This window comes from Odocoileus virginianus, chromosome 3 (assembly GCF_023699985.2).
Source record: "Odocoileus virginianus isolate 20LAN1187 ecotype Illinois chromosome 3, Ovbor_1.2, whole genome shotgun sequence".
NCBI classification, from domain to species: domain Eukaryota; kingdom Metazoa; phylum Chordata; class Mammalia; order Artiodactyla; family Cervidae; genus Odocoileus; species Odocoileus virginianus.
In genome coordinates this window covers 65384414-65404513 of record NC_069676.1, presented here as the reverse complement: position 1 = coordinate 65404513, position 20100 = coordinate 65384414, and the positions used below count along the sequence as shown (strand labels likewise).

Sequence of the window (20100 nt, the reverse complement as noted above, 5' to 3'; positions counted from 1 at the left end):
CTGAAGTCGTATTAAGAAGCAAGAAAGCGTCAGCAAACCCAGCCTCCCTGACTCCGACAAGCCTGCGGCAGGCAGGTTATTATTATTATTTATTATTTGTTGATGGATATTCAAAGCCATCAGCCAGGTCTTCCCTCAGGCCAGGAAACCGAGGAGCAAAAGCAGAGGAAATCCCGCGCTTGGTTCCCAGAGCTGCTTGGGAACTGAGAGTTATTAAAGTACACTTTGCTATTGCTATCAGCTCTGTGGGGTGCTTGACCCTACATCTGACTTCAGGCTTCTGCTATCCCTGCAGCACAGGCAACAGAAAGTCTTACAAATTGCAAAGAGGGACGCTAGGGATGAACGGTGAGGAAGTGGCAAGAAGGCAGAAGATGCTGGGGCTGGTGGAAATGGGGATTTTGTGCCCTTGTTTTGTACCCTTCCAGCCTTAACCTTTCATTACTCCATAACCACTGGACCCAACAAGACCTGAAGATGAAGAAATTGTCCAAGGAAGGATGGATGGAGCTATCAATGGCAATAAAAGTTCAGGGAATAAGGAAAGAGAAAGACTTATTTGCCACATCATGTCACAAGGGTGAATATTGACCATATCCCTCACTGGGGGTGTTCGAACTTCTTTTGACTTTGACTGTGCCCCAGAGTTAGAAATACATTTTGAAAAAAAAAAAGAAATACATTTTGCAATATGCCTCAGACCTCCATGTACACACTCATAAGTATGTGTGCAAAAAAAAATGCAAAATTTTCACTGGAATCAATACTCACTTTTACCACACAGAATGTCCTCTGATATTTTCTATCTTATAATTCTCTCTCTCTTTTTTAAATCTTGGTGAAGACCCACACAATTAACTTCATACTCACCTTAGATCTTGGAAGTAAGAATTCTCTCAGAACGAAGTCAGGGAACCAACAGTTTTGACAAGCAACCCAGTTGTTCTCTTGCACACGAAATTATGCCTTTGACACTCAGCTGCCTCAACTTGCCTTCTCAAGAAACAACTATATATAAAGTAGATAATTAATAAGAACCTACTGTATAGCACAGGGAACTCTCTTCAATACTCTGTAGTGACCTATGTGGAAGTAGAATCTAAGAAAGAGTTGATATATGTATATGTATAACTGACTCATTTTGCTATACAGCAGAAATTCACACAACATTGTAAATCAACTATATGCCAATAAAAAAATTAAGAAAATAAAGACAATTATATTAAGGAGAAAAAAAGAAACTATTGAAATCATCCAGGAATTCTCAAAGTCTGGAGGTGGCCAGTTTCATAATGCCTAAGGGAGCCTAAGTGAGGCCCCTTGGTCCATGATGATTAATTTTATGTGGCAACTTGACTAGGTTATGGTATCCAGTTATTTGTTCAAGTGGTAATCTAGATGCAGCTGTGTAGGCATTTTGTAAATGTGATTAACTATTATAATCAGTTTGCTTTAAGTAAAGCCGATTACACTTTATGAGTGGAACTCTTCCAATCAGTTGAGGGCCTTAAGAGCAAAGATTGAGAAGACTGAGATTTTTGGAAAAAGAAATTCTGACTCAAGACTAACAGAAATCCTGCCTGAGCTGCCAGTCTGCCCTACGTATTACAGACTTACCAGCCCTCATAATCTCATGAGCCAGTTCCTTAAAATAAATCTTTTTATATATTGTATGTGTGTGAATGTATATGTATATATATTCTACATATATGTTTATATACGAATATATGTATTTATATGTTCATATATGCATGTATAGGTATTCTACACATATATATTTATACATGAATATATGTATTTATATGTTCATATATGCATGTGTATATATATATATACACACATACACAAATATAAGCATATATACATAAAACTCTTACTGGTTCCTCCTAGAGGTTTGGTTTCTCTGGAGAATCCTGACTGATACAAAATCTAGTCACATTTACTATTAAACTTAATATGAAAAAGAGAATATTTATACTCTGGTAGCAATTAGAAATTGAAACTAAAGGGAAGGAAGAATGGATTCAAAGAGACCTGTAATAGATCTGTAATCTAGGTGAGAAAGAAGCCCCGAAGCTTGGGGAGTGGGAATGGGGAGAAAAGAGGGTGTGTTCCCAAGGCATTTATGAGCTATATTCCATGGGAATTAACTGTCTATCTGTTACAGAGGTTGAAGGGGAAGAAGGACCACAAAACTACACCCATAGTTTTGACTTGTTGAGTAGAAATACTAAACAGAGTGAGCAGTTTGTGGAGGAAAGATGATGAATTGAAATTTATACATATTACATCTGTGATCTTGCAAAACTCTGCATGTGAAGATACCTAGTAGGCATCTATACAACTGTATGTATGCACATGTCTGGATTTTAGAATCAGATCCAATCTAGATAGAGATTTTGGAGTCTTTCATATATTGTATATGAATAAATAGTATTTATTCATGTTGTATATCTATAAATAGTATTTGAAGAGATGGGAGAGATATGTATATTAGTAAAGACACAAACTGTCTGGAGGATACTTATTGGCTCATATGCTTAAAAAGTACCAAGATATGCTGGCATTAGATACAGCTGGGTAAAGATGTCCAAATGTTCAAACACCCAAATGTTACCACCAAGAATCTGTCTCTCTCCATCTCCATCTTTTATCTCTGCTTCTCCCCTGTCTAGGTGAGGAAATGGATACCAGCGCCTCCTGACTAACATCCTACAAGTTTAGTAACAACAAAAAAAGACCACCTCTTTCCAAACAGTTCAAGCAAAAGTTGCATGGCTAAAAGTTTGGGCTGTTCCCCCAGGTCTTTCATGGTTTACATCTCCTCATTCGGGTCTCAACTCAACCATCAGTTTTCAGAGAAGATTTTCTGACCACACTGTCTAAGATAGCTCCCTACCTTAGTCACTCATCTCACCTTTATTCTACTTTATCACTACCTGATATTATCTTGTTATTTATGTATTTAATTCTTTATTACCTGTCTGTATAACTAGAATATAAACTCCATGAGCTCAGAGATAATTTTGGTCCTTTTCACATTGTAGATTCCTGGTCTCTAAAATAGCACCTTATGGCACGTATTAGGTGTTCATTTAATATGTCCTGAATTAGTAGGCTCCGATGGTGGTGAGAGTATTTACACCAAAAAAATATTACAAATTATGGCTTCCTCCCACTTTGAATGCTGGTTGTTATTTACTGGTACATCAGAATCACATATGCTGAGAGACGGAGAGGTTTTGTTCATTCCACCAAAAGAAATCAATTTGCTTTTACTACAGGAAAGGTGGATGGATACTGGGGGAATAGCTGATGACTGCCATAATAAAGCTGACTAGGAAGAGTTCATAAAACAAGCAGAGGGATATATCAAAGACAAAATCTTGTAATACCCAACATTAAAAGGAGAGGAGGAAGAAGAGGAAGCCACAAAGCACATAGTGAGAAGAGGCAACCAGAAATAATAAAATCAAGTCTATGGTGTTACAGAAGTCAAAGAAAAATTGAATTTCAAGGAGGAATAAATGGCCCATTCTACCTTATGCTGCAGAGATCAAGGTAGCCTAAGATAGTCATTAAAAGCTAGGGTCTTGGCAGTCCTAACAGCATGGTGGAGGCCAGTGTTCTCCGTGTCAGTCTGCGTCCTCCCCTGGGCGGGGCTGCCACTCTTGCCTGTCCGTTTCCTCATAGCGCTGCCCCAACGCCTGGCAGCATCCACTGATTTAAAGATAATGACACAGGAGTTAATTCTAAACCTAAAAGTCATGTGACTATCAGACGGGCAGTTTTAGAAGAAATTGGAAATCGGGTTACAACCCAAGCCACACAAGCAGCTCAGAAAGCCTAGAACACTAAAGTGCCTGTTCCACCCACCAAAACAACAAATGTCAACAAGCACCTGAAACCTACTGCTTCTGTGAAACCAGTGCAGATGGAAGTGTTGGCTCCAAAGGGTCCTTCTCCTACACCTCAGGACATCTCCATGAAGGAAGAGAACCTCTGCCAAGCTTTCTCCGCTGCCTTGCTCTGCAAAATTGAGGATATTGATGCGGAGGACTGGGAGAACCCGCAGCTCTGCAGTGACTACGTGAAGGATATCTACCAGTCTCTAAGGCAGCTTGAGGTGCTGTAGTCCATAAACCCACATTTCTTAGATGGGAGAGATAAAACGGCTGCAAACATGCCATCCTGGTGGACTGGCTGGTGCAAGGGCACTCCAAGTTCAGGCTGCTGCAGGAAATGCTGTACATGTGTATTGCCATCATGGACCGATATTTACAGACTCAGCCAGTCTCTCCTAAGAAGCTTCAGCTGGTTGGCATTATGGCACTGCTCTTGGCTTCCAAGTACGAGGAATGTTTTCTCCAAACATCAAAGACTTTGTTTACATCACCGACAACGCTTACACCAGTTCTCAAATTCGAGAAATGTAAACTCTGATTTTGAAAGAACTGAAATTTGAGCTGAGCCGACCTGGCCGCTGCATTCCTGAGGCGGGCATCGAAAGCTGGGAAGGTCAATGTTGAACAGCACACTTCAGGCACTCTCATTCACCCTTCAGCTGACTCTCACTAATTATAACATGGTGCACTATCACCCTCCTAAGGTGGTGGCAGCCACTTCCTGCCTGTCCCAAAAGGTTCTAAGTCAAGGAAAATGGAACTTAAAGCAGCAGTATTACACTGGCTACATTGAGAGCGAGGTCATGCGGCACATGGCCAAAAACATCGGGCGTGTCAACAAGAACATGACCAGGTTCACCACCATCAAGAATAAGTATACAAGTAGCAAACTCCTGAAGATCAGCACAATTCCTCAGCTGAATTCAAAAGCCATCCAGGAGCTTGCCTCACCTCTGCTGGGACAGTCCTAGGCTCCAGGGCCCTGGGGAAGAGTGTGTCGTCTGTGCACTGTGTCTTGCTGATCTGGAATTCCTAAGTTTGTACATAGTCCTCCGGTCTATCTCATGAAACCTCTTCTCAGACTGGTTTTCTAAATGTATATTGAAGAAAAATAAAGCTATTGATTTTCTTAAAGTAAAAAAAAAAAAGCTAGGGTCTTTACTTGATTGATAAGATGGCAAGATTCTGACATCCACTGGTCCACATTTCTCTATTTAGACTTAATGTATCTAAAGTCACTGAATAAGGAGATTTTATCTTGCTTTACAAGACATCTATCTCTTTTTCTCAACTATTTGAGTTCTCTGTGTCTACAGAGTAAAAACAGAGCTCTATACTTCATGTGGCTCATTGGGATAATTGGCACAACAGATACTATTCTCCCTTTGGGTGATCTCACCTTCAAAAGCCCAATTTGGGAATGAAAGATACAGACAACTAGTGATCCTATGGAAGGAGTTCCATAGTAAGTCTCCAAACTAAGTTTTCAGCTTAGACTGGAAACCACTGTTAATTTTGTGTTTTGGGTTATTTGTTTACTGCAGAGCTACTCAATTGAGAAAGAGGAGGGTTACCTGATGCAGGGCTGAGTTTGCCAATCGCTCCCTGTCTGCATGTCCCAACACTCCATCTAAATTCTAGGAATCTGATCAGGAACCATTAATATCACAGACCTAGGAAAAAAGACCTACATCACAAGTCCCAAAATGTACACTTAACACTAAGCTCTATGATCCTACTTAAGTCACTAAACTGTTCTAAACCTCTATTTTCTCTGATAAGAAGACACATTTCAAATGTGTCTTCTGGCTCTAAATTTCTGTTTCTGTAGTTTTAACTACTCCTGTATTCCCAGTTATCTACCATCATATGGAGTGTTTCAGTAAATATCCACTGAAGGATTCAAGGTTGAAGAGGCAAAATATTATCTAGCCATCATATCCATACCAGAAAAAAAAGTGATGGGGAAAACATAGGCAAGCTACAACCAAGAAAATTAACATCAGGCCATGATGTTATAATTCATGGATTCAGAATAAGGGCTCTCTGTCTTGGCTACCATTTGTAACTGGTTTATTACTGTAAATTCTAGAAGGCCCTCTTATATCAGTCTGCTTTGTATCATGACACTACCCCATGGACAGTTTTGTAACACAATGATGAAAAGCCCCTTCCTTAAGTTCAGCGTTTCACTGACAACCATTGTCATTAGAATGGACCCCCATCACTGGCACTAGCTAAACTGAAGAGATGATTTGTATCAATTAGAGCTCTTTGGTAGAAAGCAATAGAAATTGACTTAAGGGGAGAAAAAAAGTAATTGCAAGTCTACTGTGTGACTTTGCAGAATAAAACGAAGAGCTGGTTAACCAAGCAGAAGAAGGACAGGAACCCAGCAGCTCAGGGATGTCAGTCACTCAGGATGCATTCTCCAGAGCATTGTTACAAGCTGGCTCAGCTTTCTTCTCCCTCTATGTATCTCTGCCTGAGATTCAAATGCTGGGGGGAAAAAAGCTGATTGGCCTGTTCTGGGTCATTAAACTTACCCCAGGATCAAAAAGCAGTGACTCTTCCCAGAAGAATGGCGTGCATACAGTCTATCCATATGTGTATATATGTATGTGTGTAGTATATAAGTACACACATGAGTGTATAGCAGATGCACATCTGTGCATATGTGTACATGTGTGTAGCTACACCTGATTCTGGTATTTGTGTATGAGTGTATGTGTGGGATTGTGGATGTGGGTGTGCATTGTCTTTTTATATGTACAGGTGCACATGTGCAGCGGAAGAACAGGCTGGGAAGATACAGTTCACAGGATCAGGTACTTTTTGGTAAAGTCTTTAAGATGTTCTTGAATTTCAGTAACCTACCCTACCAGCTGTGTAACTAGCTATATAACCTATTATGTCTATTTTTCAGTTACTCTTGTTTACAAAATGGGAATGCCAATACTTACTTTGTTCTAAGGATGAAAAAAAAAAAAGACAATGCATGTATGCAGTAGCGGTAAAACTGGCACAATAACCTCAATAAATAGGAGTTAATATTCTTACTATCTTATTATCTCTGAGATAGGCTATGATGTTCATAAATAGGTCAAAATCAAGTCAAAAAAAGTTCTATTCAATCTCATTCTTTCTGCCCCAAGAGCATCCACATCGGGAAAGTCACTCTGTCCCCATCCCCAGGAGGCTACTCCCTCACTCTCAACTCAGAGGCTTTGCTAATGTGCTTCTTTCCACCTGGAATACTCTCTTTTCTTGTAATCCCAGTCCCAAATTCTAAGCCCTTCAGGACTGCATTTCAACCCACGACCCCCAGTAAGCCTTTGTTGAGACCCTCCAGATCTCCAAACTCCTACTCCTCTGAGTGACAACACTTACAGGGAGATGGTGACTAGATCCAATGGTTATGTCCACCTGGGGTCCTGCATTGAAAGGGATTCTGAAACCAAGACCAGGTCCAGAATCAGCAGGAAAGAGTGCCACAAGAACTAGAGTTTATGGCATGGGGCGCACAAAGTAAGTGCTGTGACATACTTGGCAGGTGGTTGTGATGCCTGCCATGCTAGTCCTTGATTGTACAGCGTGTTGGACTGTTCACTAAATGCCCCATGTGTGCTCTTCCCTTGAAACCAAGAACCCCATCTCATACTTTTTATTTCTATTCCACTCTAACTGGTGTGGTGCTGAGCATGAGGCAGGGGGTCAACCAAGGCTGGTAGAAGGCTGAATTCATTCCCTGACTGGTAGCCAAAAAGCATGAGGTCATGTACTACAAACTGAGAGCATCTGGGGACAATGAACAAATGCAATCCCACAACCTTCTCAGCAGGGAATGTCGGGACAGGGGCAGGATCATGACTTTCTGAGTTCGACTAAACTGGGTTAAACTCCAGTACACCTATTAATTGGGTCATGTTATGACCAAGTCATGTAACCACACCAAACTTCAGTTTCCCTGTCCAGAAGGAATGGCACTAACAATATCCACATTGCATGTCATTGAGAGGATTAGAAAAAAAAAATCAAACATATAAAAGACTTGGTCCAGATCTAGAAAGAGATGAAGCATTCAGTATATCTGAATTTTATTTTAAGATATGAATGAAAGATTTGAAAAGAGCTCAGGAAGTACTAATAACATTATCATTTCCATTATCATTATCACTTCCATTATCATCACCGTGTGGCAATCTGGTTTTCCTGGAAGACAGTCCATATCAATCCTCCTTGGATCATGCCTGTATAGCTTTTGCAAGGAATCCCTTCTTCCCTTCCCACCTGGCCCCTAGCATGACCTCCCAGTAAATGCTCTGCCCTTTCACCACCCTCTTGGCTGGTAATTTGGAAATCTCCCTACCATCACAATAGGCTCTCTTCACAGAATAGGTGTGGGGGCTGAGAGTTCAGACATGCTTTCCACTGAATCAAGCCTGTATGTCTCAGGTTGGAGCTTAGCACACTTATATGTGTGAAACATCAGCCAGGATCAACAGAGACCCTGGATTACCCTTGCTTATGTAATTTTCTGGGTAAATCCAGGGCATTAAAATCACTAACCACGCAGCATCAGTTGACACAGTACCTCATTTTAGAGCTAAAAGGCAATCTGTGATAAACCATATACTCTAAGCCATTAGATGGAGCATTTACTTTTTAAAAGAGCACCTATTTATTGAGTGCTTACTATATGCTAGGCAGTACGCTAAGAACTTTATAGACACAGTCATACTTTATCCTCCCAACAACCCTCAGTGGTAGTACAAACTATCACTTCTCTTCAAATCTATATAAAACCCTGTCATTATCTGAAATAGTGTGTTTCACTGGTAACTAAAATGCACAGGGACATTACTGCCCCCTGGGCAGTATCTCTGCCCTGCCAAACACTCGGCACAATCATCTGGAATCCAATAGGGAGAGATGCCCCGGGGCAAAGCTCCCATTTCTTCTCCAGAGCACCCAGAGACTTCCTCCTAGAAAGTCCATTAGCCCTGACAGGCATCGCTGGTGTAAATCACCACACGGCACTCAAGGAGAATATAGTTATTATAACAATTGCTGCATTGCATGATGCTCATGCCATCCGGAAATGTAGGTCTAATTAGCTCTAAGCTGCAGAAGATTTGAGTATGGTAGTTTCATTTTGGCTTAATGCTCAGTGCCTGGTGTAAAATCTGAATTTATAACTCTTTTTTTTAATCATTTCTGCGTGGCTCAACCAGTCGTATCAAAACTACTGCATGTTACAGACTTTAAAAAGTGATTCCCTGTAGGCATTTTAAGGTATAGGATCTATTATGGGAAGATATATATTTGACAGCATTCTGTTTATTACTCATTTCCACTACATTGTTCATGAACATAGTGAAAGATGTTCACAGTGGTAACATTTTATTCCAGGAAAAAGAAACAGAGGCAGCTTCCTTCAGTATGTACTAGAAACAGCATGCCAGCAACTACAGGACTAATGGGTGAATGCTTTGTGTACTCCATCAAGACCCTCATAAACAAAAGAAACTGTTTTAATACTACATATCACCCTAGATTTCAATCAAAAATATTTTCTTATTTAAAGTAGTGTGTCAGAATACCCTGGCAGTCCAGTGGTTAAGACTGTGCTTTCATTGCCTGTGTGTGCAGATTCAATCTCTGTTTGGGGAACTAGGATCCCACAGTCTGTGTGGTGGGTAAATAAATAAATAAATAAATAAATAAAAATAGTATGTCTCAGCAGTGCACAATCTGTTACATTTCTGAACATTTTAAAAAGCCAAACCCAGGTAGCCTCGTCTCTCCTGCTTTGGTCCTCAAGACCAGCTGTTTAGAAACTGGAAGTGAAGACAGCTTTGTCATTTGTTCTCCCATTTACTTATTCCATTTGTGTCTGAACTAGTGCAGCTCTTTTCCCAAGATGTTGAAGGGAGCTGCCTCAAAGAGGTCCCACTTTCAGGAATGACCCTGGGCTCAACTTCTGACTCCACTCCACACTTGCTTGCTTGCTCAGCTCCAGTCTCTCTAATTTCTGCCCTTATCATCGTCCCTTGGCTCCCTAGATTGTAACTCTGGTCAGATTCTCTGCTTGGCTCTCAGTCTGGCCTTACCCCAGGTACTCACCTTAGGATTGCTCAGCAGCCCTTGGGTCACTCCCAATGCATCCCAGGGAATCTGAGTCTAGGCCCAGTGGCCTGAAGACTCCAACTGTCTAAAGTTCAGGCAGTATTTTTGAAGAGAAGAGGTTTCAGGTAAAATGTAAAATTTACTGAGACAACTGACCCCACTCAATTCCTGTGCATATATAAGATCTTTGGTGTGGGGTCCTTTCTGCTGCCCTTCATGTACCTCACCAAAGTCTATGGAGCCCAGAGCTCTATTTTTCATAATGGCTTAGTATAGAACTGGGGCAAGTGTTGTCACGGCCAAGTTGACCCAGAGCCTGACCTCACTGAGCTACCAAATCAATCAACCTAGGCATTACCTACTTCCAGAATTCTTCCTGTGTGCAATTACTCTATCATTTAAACCCATTTTCATTGGATATTCTGTTACATGCAGCTGAAGCATTGTGATTAAATTGCTAGGAATACTACAATCTTCCATTCTCGAAGTATATAACAAGTAGAGAAGAATGAACATGGACCTGATACTTGGATCTTGGAGGCACATATTAGCTCCCTCAGTGGTGCAACTTCATTATTGTTTTATCTGTCTCTCTATTGAACTGTCAGCTTCCTAAGAGTCTAATTTCCTGTTTGGAGAGAGAGTATACTATTAATTGAGACTTTTACAAACCCCAAACATCTTGATTGGATGCCACTGCCACTTACTAGTTGTATGATCTTGAGCAAGTGATTTAATCACTCTAATTCAAAAAAGTGAGAAAAATAATATGTACCATAATATCCACTTCATAGAATTATTGTACAATAAACTGAGATAATCCATGCGATAAACAAACTTATCTTAGCACAAAATGTAAGAATTTTTAAGGAAGTTAATATTTTAGTTTTGTATATTCACCATCCACCTAGAATGCATCTTGACATTTAAAGAAAGATTGTTGAGTGAATGAGTTACTGAACAGATAGATGACTTAGTGAATGAATGAATGAATAACAACTTTGTTGTTTTGAGTATTCCAGGAGGCATACATTTTTGAGATTTGAGACATTGAAAATCAGTTTATGGTGTGATATGACTTAAAATCATAGACTTTTCAGTTGTTTTGTATCAAATGTAATGGTTCCTTATTCATTCTTACAAGTACCTGGGAAAGATTTGCCCCAAAGAAATGGACTGTCTTAGTAAATATTCTTTTCTTGCTTTTGTCCCCAAGGACACAGAGCAGAAATACCTCTCACTTTCAGGCCTGATATCAGCTTTCCAAAGTTGAAAGGCCAGCTCTGACTTCTGAGACTAGGCCTCAGCAGACCCTCTCCATCTCCTGACCTTGGGAAGCTGCTGCAAGTGGCTGCTTGGTAGCAAGCAGGGGTCACAGGGAGTACTGAGTTCTCACGGTTGACAGCACTGGAACAGAACAGAAGACACCTCAGACGGAGAGTAGTGTCACAGCCAGCATGATATTCAGGCTTTCAATACCCAGGTATTCAGCACGTGAAAGGGTGCCATGGGACACCAACTCTCCTCCTTCTTCAGGACCACAAGCTGCTTGAGAATACTGGCTACTTAGAGCTTTAAGCGGAGTCCCTCCCTGAGAATTGCTCAGAGAATTTCGCAGAAAGAAGAGGCCTTGCCCAGCATTTTGTTCCTTCTCCAGTAGCAACCCACCTCCAATGACTGCTCATTTCTGAGGTTTAACCTCCTTGCCTTAATTCACGGCAACCCAAGGGCCACCCCAGAGCTGAGGCCGCAGACACTGCTGCAATTACCAATCGGTTCTACGTCTACCTCTATCCCATCGCACTGCTTCATTTCACTTGCTACTCCTGTGAAGAAGTCCTAGGAAATCTCCTGCACACTAGTTACAGAATTCAGTTCCAGGAAGTCTGACCTAAAATAGAGTTGTTTTAAGTGTCAGAGATACAGCAATGAATAGCCCAGAATTCTCATAGACTTAACACTAGAGGTGAAGGAAGGGGGAAGGATTGAGAAAAGGAGATAAATAAAAATATATCGAACAGGGATAAATATTATGAAAACAAATGAAACAAAATAAGGAGAATGAAAAATGAAGGCGATGCCATTTTCAATAGTCTCATTAGAGTACTCCTCCTTGATAAGGGGCATTTGAGCAGAGACGGGAATGAAATGAGTGAAGCATGTCAGAATCTGAAAGAATATTTCAGGCAGAGGCAAGGGCAAGTGCAAAGGGCCTGAGGAGATGCGTTTAGTGTATTTGCAGAATAGTGAGAAAACCTGAGTGGCTGGACAGAGTAAAAGAAGGCGAGAACAAGCTGTAGCTTACATTTTTAAGTAATTCTTCTGGCTGCTATGTGAAAATGAGATTGGGAAAGGACGCAAGGGTGACAGTAGAAAGACCAGTTAGGAGGTTAATATAATGCTCAGATAAGAGATTGCCAGTCCCAGATTATCAAAGAATATGAGCATCTTCTTCATGCAAATCTGTGTTATGCTAGATAACACACCCACCTGTGTATATGCCCCCCAATTAGTTAAAAGTTCGGGGTACCTTTTAAAGGCTCTAGTCACCAATTCTAATGTGTATTTTTGTGTGTGTATTAGATTGGAAAGGGGAGAAAGAGTCCTCCATACATCCAAGCAATTCTCTAGCACCAGTTAGGTATTCTACAATTCAATTCAATCCTGATACTATCTATCTGAATTCAGCATCAGATCCCTTAGGTTATGAGTTCAGGCCCACAGTGCTGCCCACCTCTTTAGAGACTATTCGCAAGCCCAGATTCTTCTGACTGACCTGTGCTTTTGACAAACTGGTTATAAGTCTGAGGTTCCAGTGATGCCCTTCTTTGGGTTCAGTTAATTCACTAGAGTGGCTCAGAGAATTCAGAGAAACATTTTGCTTACTAGATTACCAGTTTACTTTAAAAAGTATATAATTCCGAATACAAATGAATGCCCAGATGGAAGAGATGCATAAGACAAAGTATGTGGAAAGGTCATGGAACATCCACGCTACTCTCCCCAAATATCCGTGTGTTCACCAACCCACAAGCTCTCTGAACCCTGTCCTTTGGGGTTTTATAGGGCTTGATCACATAGGCATGATTGATTAAGTCAATGGTGATTGGTGCTGAACTTCATTTCAAGCCCCTCTTCTATCCCCAGAGGTCAGGGGACAGGAGTTGGGAGGGAAGTGGGGGGAATGAAAGTTTGAATTATCTAATCACATGCTTGACTTCATTAGCAACCAGCCCCCATTCTTAAATGGATTCCAAAAGTCACCTCATTAGCCTAACAAAAGACAACTTTATGTTCTTTTCACATAGGAAATTCCAAAGGTTTAGAAGCTCTGTGACAGAAATGGGGACAAAGACCAAATATACACTTTTTATTATAAATAACAATATTACACCCCACAACCCTCATTTCAGAAGACCGTCAGAGGAAACTACTTTCTCCAGAAATGAGTTATCCATCACAGCAGGTACTTAACAAGAGACCCAAGGGCATAATAGTTACAAAGGTGCTAAGAAGTAATCTGACTCCAGATATACAAAATACTTAAGGTAGATTTGCTGATGGATTAGATACGGTTTTGGAAAGGAAGGAAAGAAGGACAGAAAAAAGAAAGAAAGAAGGAGGAAGGGGGACAGGAAAGGGGGAGAGAAAGAGGGAAGGAGGGAGAAAGTAAACAATAACTTTGAGATTTAGTCTGAGCAACTAAGATAAAAGATAAAATGAAATTGTTAAATTTTAAGCCTGTTAAGTTTGAGTCACCTTTAGATATTAAATGAAGCTTTGAATAAGGAATTGGGACTCTGAAGTTAAAAAGAAAGATCCAAGCTGAAGATATGAATTTGGTTGCTATTGGCATACATGGTATTTAAAGCTGTGAGCCTGACGAGGTCATCAAGGAGAATTCAAGGCCCAAGCATACTCCAGTATTTACAAATCTAGGTAGTAAGAAGGAACCAAGAAAGGATACTGAGAAGGAACAATAATAAGGTAGGAAAAAAATCAAGTATGGTGTCCTGGAAGCCAAGTAAAGGAAGTATATTATGAAAAAGGGAGCAATCAATGCTAATAGATTGAGCAAGATGCAGCCTAAGAATTGACCTTTGGACTTGGCAACATGGAACTTAATTACTGGCAACTTTGACAAGAACTGTTTTTGTCAGTGGTGAGGACAAAAGCCTTTGGAAGAGTTCACAAAAGAATGGCAGAAGGGAACTCCAGTTGAATAACAGAATTATCTGGAGCTCTGGGTAATTCTAAATAATAGAATTATCTGGAGTTCTGGTCTAAGACTCTGAAGTTAAGCCCAACTTCAAGGACTGCTGTATTCAATTAACACTGTCTGCCATGACTACATGATAGGAAAACTGTGGTATTTATGCCACGTATTTACTATTCTGTTCCAGAATATATAGTGACTCATTCCATATTTTCTATATACCTTTTTATGCTATCATCCATTTGAGGCACTCATTAACAGTTAATTTTATATTGCCCAATAAACTTTTGGTTTCTCAACATCCAGATGTTCTTGAGTATAAAAGGGTGTTTTACTAAATTATATAGATGGCAAGAATACACAGAACTGTACAAAAAAGATCTTCACAACCCAGATAACCATGATGGTGTGATCACTGGACTAGAGCCAGACATCCTGGAATGTGAAGTCAAGTGGGCCTTAGGAAGCATCACTACGAACAAAGCTAGTGGAGGTGATGGAATTCCAGTGGAGCTATTTCAAATCCTGAAAGATGACACTGTGAAAGTACTGCACTCAATATGCCAGCAAATTTGGAAGACTCAGCAGTGGTCACAGGACTGGAAAAGATCAGTTTGCATTCCAATCCCAAAGAAAGGCAATGCCAAAGAATGCTCAAACTACCACACAATTGCACTCATCTCACACGCTAGTAATGCTCAAAATTCTCCAAGCCAGGCTTCGGCAATACATGAACCATGAACCTCCAGATGTTCAAGCTGGTTTTAGAAAAGGCAGAGGAACCAGAGATCAAATAGCCAACATCTGCTGGATCGTTGAAAAAGCAAGAGAGTTCCAGAAAAACATCTATTTCTGCTTTATTACTAAGCCAAAGCCTTTGACTGTGTGGATCACAATAAACTGTGGAAAATTCTGAAAGATATGGGAATACCAGACCACCTGACCCACCTCTTGAGAAACCTTTATGCAGGTCAGGAAGCAATAGTTAGAACTGGACATGGAACAACAGACAGTTTCCAAATAGGAAAAGGAGTACATCAAGGCTGTATATTGTCACCCTGCTTATTTAGCTTATATGCAGAGTACATCATGAGAAACGCTGGGCTGGAGGAAGCACAAGCTGGAATCAAGATTGCTGGGAGAAATATCAATAACCTCAGGTATGCAGATGACACCACCCTGATGGCAGAAAGTGAAGAACTAAAGAGCCTCTTGACGAAAGTGAAAGAGAAGAGTGAAAAAGTTGGCTTAAAGCTCAACGTTCAGAAAACTAAGATCATGGCATCTGGTCCCATCACTTCATGGCAAATAGATGGGGAAACAGTGGAAACAATGGCTGACTTTATTTTTCTGGGCTCCAAAATCACTGCAGATGATGATTGCAGCCATGAAATTAAAAGATGCTTACTCCTTGGAAGGAAAGTTATGACCAACCTAGACAGCATATTAAGAAGAGGAGATATTACTTTGCCCACAAAGGTCCATCTAGTCAAGGCTATGGTTTTTCCAGTGGTCATGTATGGATGTGAGAGTTGGACTATAAAGAAGCTGAGCACCGAAGAATTGATGCTTTTGAACTGTCGTGTTGGAGAAGATGCTTGAGAGTCCCTTGGACTGCAAGGAGATCCAACCAGTCCATCCTAAAGGAGATCAGTCCTGGGTGTTCATTGGAAGGACTGATGTTGAAGCTGAAACTCCAAAACTTTGGCCACCTGATGTGAAGAGCTGACTCATTTGAAAAGACCCTGATGCTGGGAAAGATTGAGGGTAGGAGGAGAAGGGGATGACAGAGGATGAGATGGTTGAAGGGCATCACTGACCTGATGGACATGGGTTTGGGTAGACTCCAGGAGTTGGTGATGGACAGGGGGGCCTGGCATGCTGTGGTTCATGGGGTCGCAAAGAGTCGGACATGACTGAGTGACTGAACTTAACTGAACTGATACCTTAGTTGGATAGTTTTAAACCAGTTCCCAATGTATCATATAAAGCAATTTATGAGATACCGCAGTGTCCTGAAAGAATTTGAGATGTCTCAAAGAGATATCACAGCTCTCTGAATAACTAATTGACTAAGTAAAAGGACTTCGAAAGGGTAGAAAAATCAACATTTGTCTATATACTGCACACTTGCATTTCCTGTCTCCCTCTTCCCTGGGAGTCAAGACTAGATAATACAGGTTTGTGTATATCTATCTATATGTGTGTGTGTGTGTGTGTATATACATATATATATTTTTATACAGATATTTCATTTGCACTGAAGGTCAAATGAGGTTGCTCCGTCAAATGGCCACAACGTACAAGAAGAGAAACTTGTAGGAACAAGAGGTACACAGAAACATTAAAATTTAATTCAATGGGCAACTGATTCCCATTAAGACCATACTTGCTTCAAGTTTTGTTTCATCCTAGTCTCCAAAAGCACTCACCCCTTTGGGAAAATATTTCTTTGCTATGGTTTTTTCAAAAGTTAATTTCCCTTTAAATTTGCATCCTAACACATAACTTCTCAGAGTTGGAAAATATCTTCAACTATCTTATTCAAATATCTACCCTCTGTTATGAGTGAATCCTCAGTGTACTGGGCCTGAGAGATGGCCCTTGGATCTCTGGTTAAACACCTCCTGTAAAGGACAACTCACTTGATCTAGAGAAAACGGTTCCCTCCAACTGTCATTCTTCTGAAATGAGAGTTGATGGGGGACCTGAACATTCAAATAACTGGGGAAATATGCACATAGGAAGTTGTGTTTTCTCACATAACCTACAAGTTTGCACAACAAGAGGCTCAGATTCTTTGGTTATCTGGAGTTGATTTATTTTGATGATTCTCTGATTTCTGAGGCACCAAGACAGAGCAAGAATTCTTTATTTGTCAACTAAATGGCCTCCAACTATGCCCAGACTTAAGAGGGCTCCCATTAAAATAAACTCAAGGCTGTCTGATTTTTAAATCTCTTTTGTCCCTGGTCTAGCAGACATGTGTATGGTTGGGAGGGTGGAGGGACAACTAGAATAACAACCTCCTAGTTCTCTAATTATGGCATCAATAATCCCCTTTATATTCTGGTGTTTTGTAGCATGTTTATGGTTTTCATCTTACAGGCTGAACAAAAAAGCTCACTCCAGTTGCAACAAATTCATGAGGCCCCAGCCACAGGCCTCAAGCAAGGAAACAAACAAACAGAATTCATGGGAACCCAGTTTCTCAGATTAAATATGACAATGGTGTAGAATCCATATGTCACCGGAAAAGGGGGGTATTTAAAAGTCTCCAGGGTGCCCTGTCAAATCAGGATTATCCAGGACCCATGCAATTGTTCATTTTTTATCCTCAGCGAAATGTCATATGGATTCTGTCCTTCGCTTATGCTTAAAGATGGATAGCCAATTGTTTAAGCCTGGTGTTTTTCATTAATTAGGTCTCTGCCACCAAAGCTTTAAGTGAAGTCATCTAATATAGACTTTGCCTAGTAGCTGTAGAAAATTGGTATTAATTACTATTTTTTATTAATTTTATTTTCCATATGATTCAGATAGTCAAGGAGAATAGGGCTTTGAAATTTTACAAACTAATTCTCCATTGATAACAGAAAACATTCGATTCATTTTCAGGAGTGAGCAATGTCATCAATCGGGCCTAGGTATGCCACAAGCAAACAAAGAAGAGCAAGAAGGTGAAAGATAAATTTTGTCTTTTTCCATGCATGGAGAGATAGAATAAGAATGTGTTTTAGTTCATCTGTTGATTCTAAATGCTGATTTACAGGCTCAAGTATCAAAATGACATTCTCTTTCATTCTGAAGGGAAAACAGTTTTAAAGACCAGCAAGGCAATCTGGTTGTATCCATCATTACCCTTAGTTAATGACCTACTTGTTAGTTAGCAGCTGCTATTGCCAAGGAAAGGTACCTGGTTTCTAACAGTAGTACCTCATTGCTGGTTAGAAAGACAGAATGAGAGAAATCAATGGCCTGCCTCAGGGCCATGTGGGTGAGTGGACTCAGCTTGAAAAGGATGTGCTTTCCTTCAAGTTACCTAGAATAAATATGTCTTTTCCTTGAACAAAACCTGAAAATAAAGAACAATCTAGTACAGAGTCACTCTCAAAAACTGGACAAAGTCAATTGGAAAGAAGCAAGATTATAAGGAAAGTATTTTCAGGGCTCACATTTCCTTGGAGAAAAATATAAACATAACTTTGACAACAAAATGCCAATTTATCCATTTCTTGTGAAAAACTTGACTAGTAAGCAAAAAGAAAATCATTGTGCCAGTATGATTGGGTACTTTCTTCCTGCTGTCAAGCCACATGGAAAGTCAAACTTGAGGATCAGAAGGGGACTTGAAGCTCATGAAATCATAAGGCTGCATAAATGGGATCTTTAATGACCTCCATCTGACAGTGACAAAGATCTTGCCAAATGGACCATACCTTGTCAAAGTCCTTCAGCTCAAACTCCTTATATTCATTGCCACATGAGCTCTAGCCACTAGAACAAAGAATAAAGAAACACAAAACTAAAATCAAGCATCTCCCACTGGTCTTTGAGCAGTCCATGGCGAGTTTAGTGTCTTCCTTTCTGGCTGATTTAGAGGCAGAAAATAACCAAGTCTCACAAGCATAAGCACAAATCCATGTATTCAGAATATTAAAGACACAAGAAAGTACTGAAAGTGAAAGTCATTCAGTCGTGTCCGACTCTTTGTGACCCCATGGACTATACAGTCCATGGAATTCTCCAGGCGGGAATACTGGGTTAGGTAGCCTTTCCCTTCTCCAGGAGGTCTTCTCAACCCAGGGATCAAACCCAGATGTTGTGCATTGCACATGGATTCTTTACCAGTTGAGCCACAAAGGAAGCCCAAGAATACTGGAGTGGGTAGCCTATCCTTTCTCCAGCGGACACAAGTGATATAGATTAAAAGTGCAATCTAAAATCAAACAGGACACAAATAGATGGAGTTCATGGATTGGAAGAATCAATATTGTGAAAATGACTATACTATCCAAAGCAATCTATAGATTCAATGCAATCCCTATCAAGCTACCAATGGTATTCTTCACAGAACTAGAACAAATAATTTCACAATTTGTATGGAAATACAAAAAACCTCGAATAGCCAAAGCAATCTTGAGAAAGAAGAATGGAACAGGAGGAATCAACTTGCCTGACTTCAGGCTCTACTACAAAGCTACAGTCATCAAGAGAGTATGGTACTGGCACAAAGACAGAAATATAGATTAATGGAACAGAATAGAAAGCCCAGAGATAAATCCACATACCTATGGACACCTTATCTTTGACAAAGGAGGCAAGGATATACAATGGAAAAAAGACAAACTCTTTAACAAGTGGTGCTAGGAAAACTGGTCAACCACTTGTAAAAGAATGAAACTAGAACACTTTCTAACACCATACACAAAAATAAACTCAAAATGGATTAAAGATCTAAATGTAAGACCAGAAACTATAAAACTCCTAGAGGAGAACATAGGCAAAACACTCTCCGACATAAATCACAGCAGGATCCTCTATGACCCACCTCCCAGAATATTGGAAATAAAAGCAAAAATAAACAAATGGGACCTAATGAAACTTAAAAGCTTTTGCACAACAAAGGAAACTATAAGCAAGGTGAAAAGACAGCCCTCAGAATGGGAGAAAATAATAGCAAACGAAGCAACAAAGGATTAATCTCAAAAATATACAAGCAACTCCTGCAGCTCAATTCCAGAAAAATAAATGACCCAATCAAAAAATGGGCCAAAGAACTAAATAGACATTTCTCCAAGGAAGACATACAGATGGCTAACAAACACATGAAAAGATGCTCAACATCAC

The 20100-nt window shown here is 40.2% G+C and overlaps 1 pseudogene; it reads left to right on the top strand.

The window, feature by feature from the left end:
* Positions 1 to 341: 341 nt before the first annotated feature.
* LOC110136013 (G2/mitotic-specific cyclin-B2 pseudogene) lies at positions 342 to 4876 on the top strand (annotated as a pseudogene).
* Positions 4877 to 20100: the final 15224 nt, after the last annotated feature.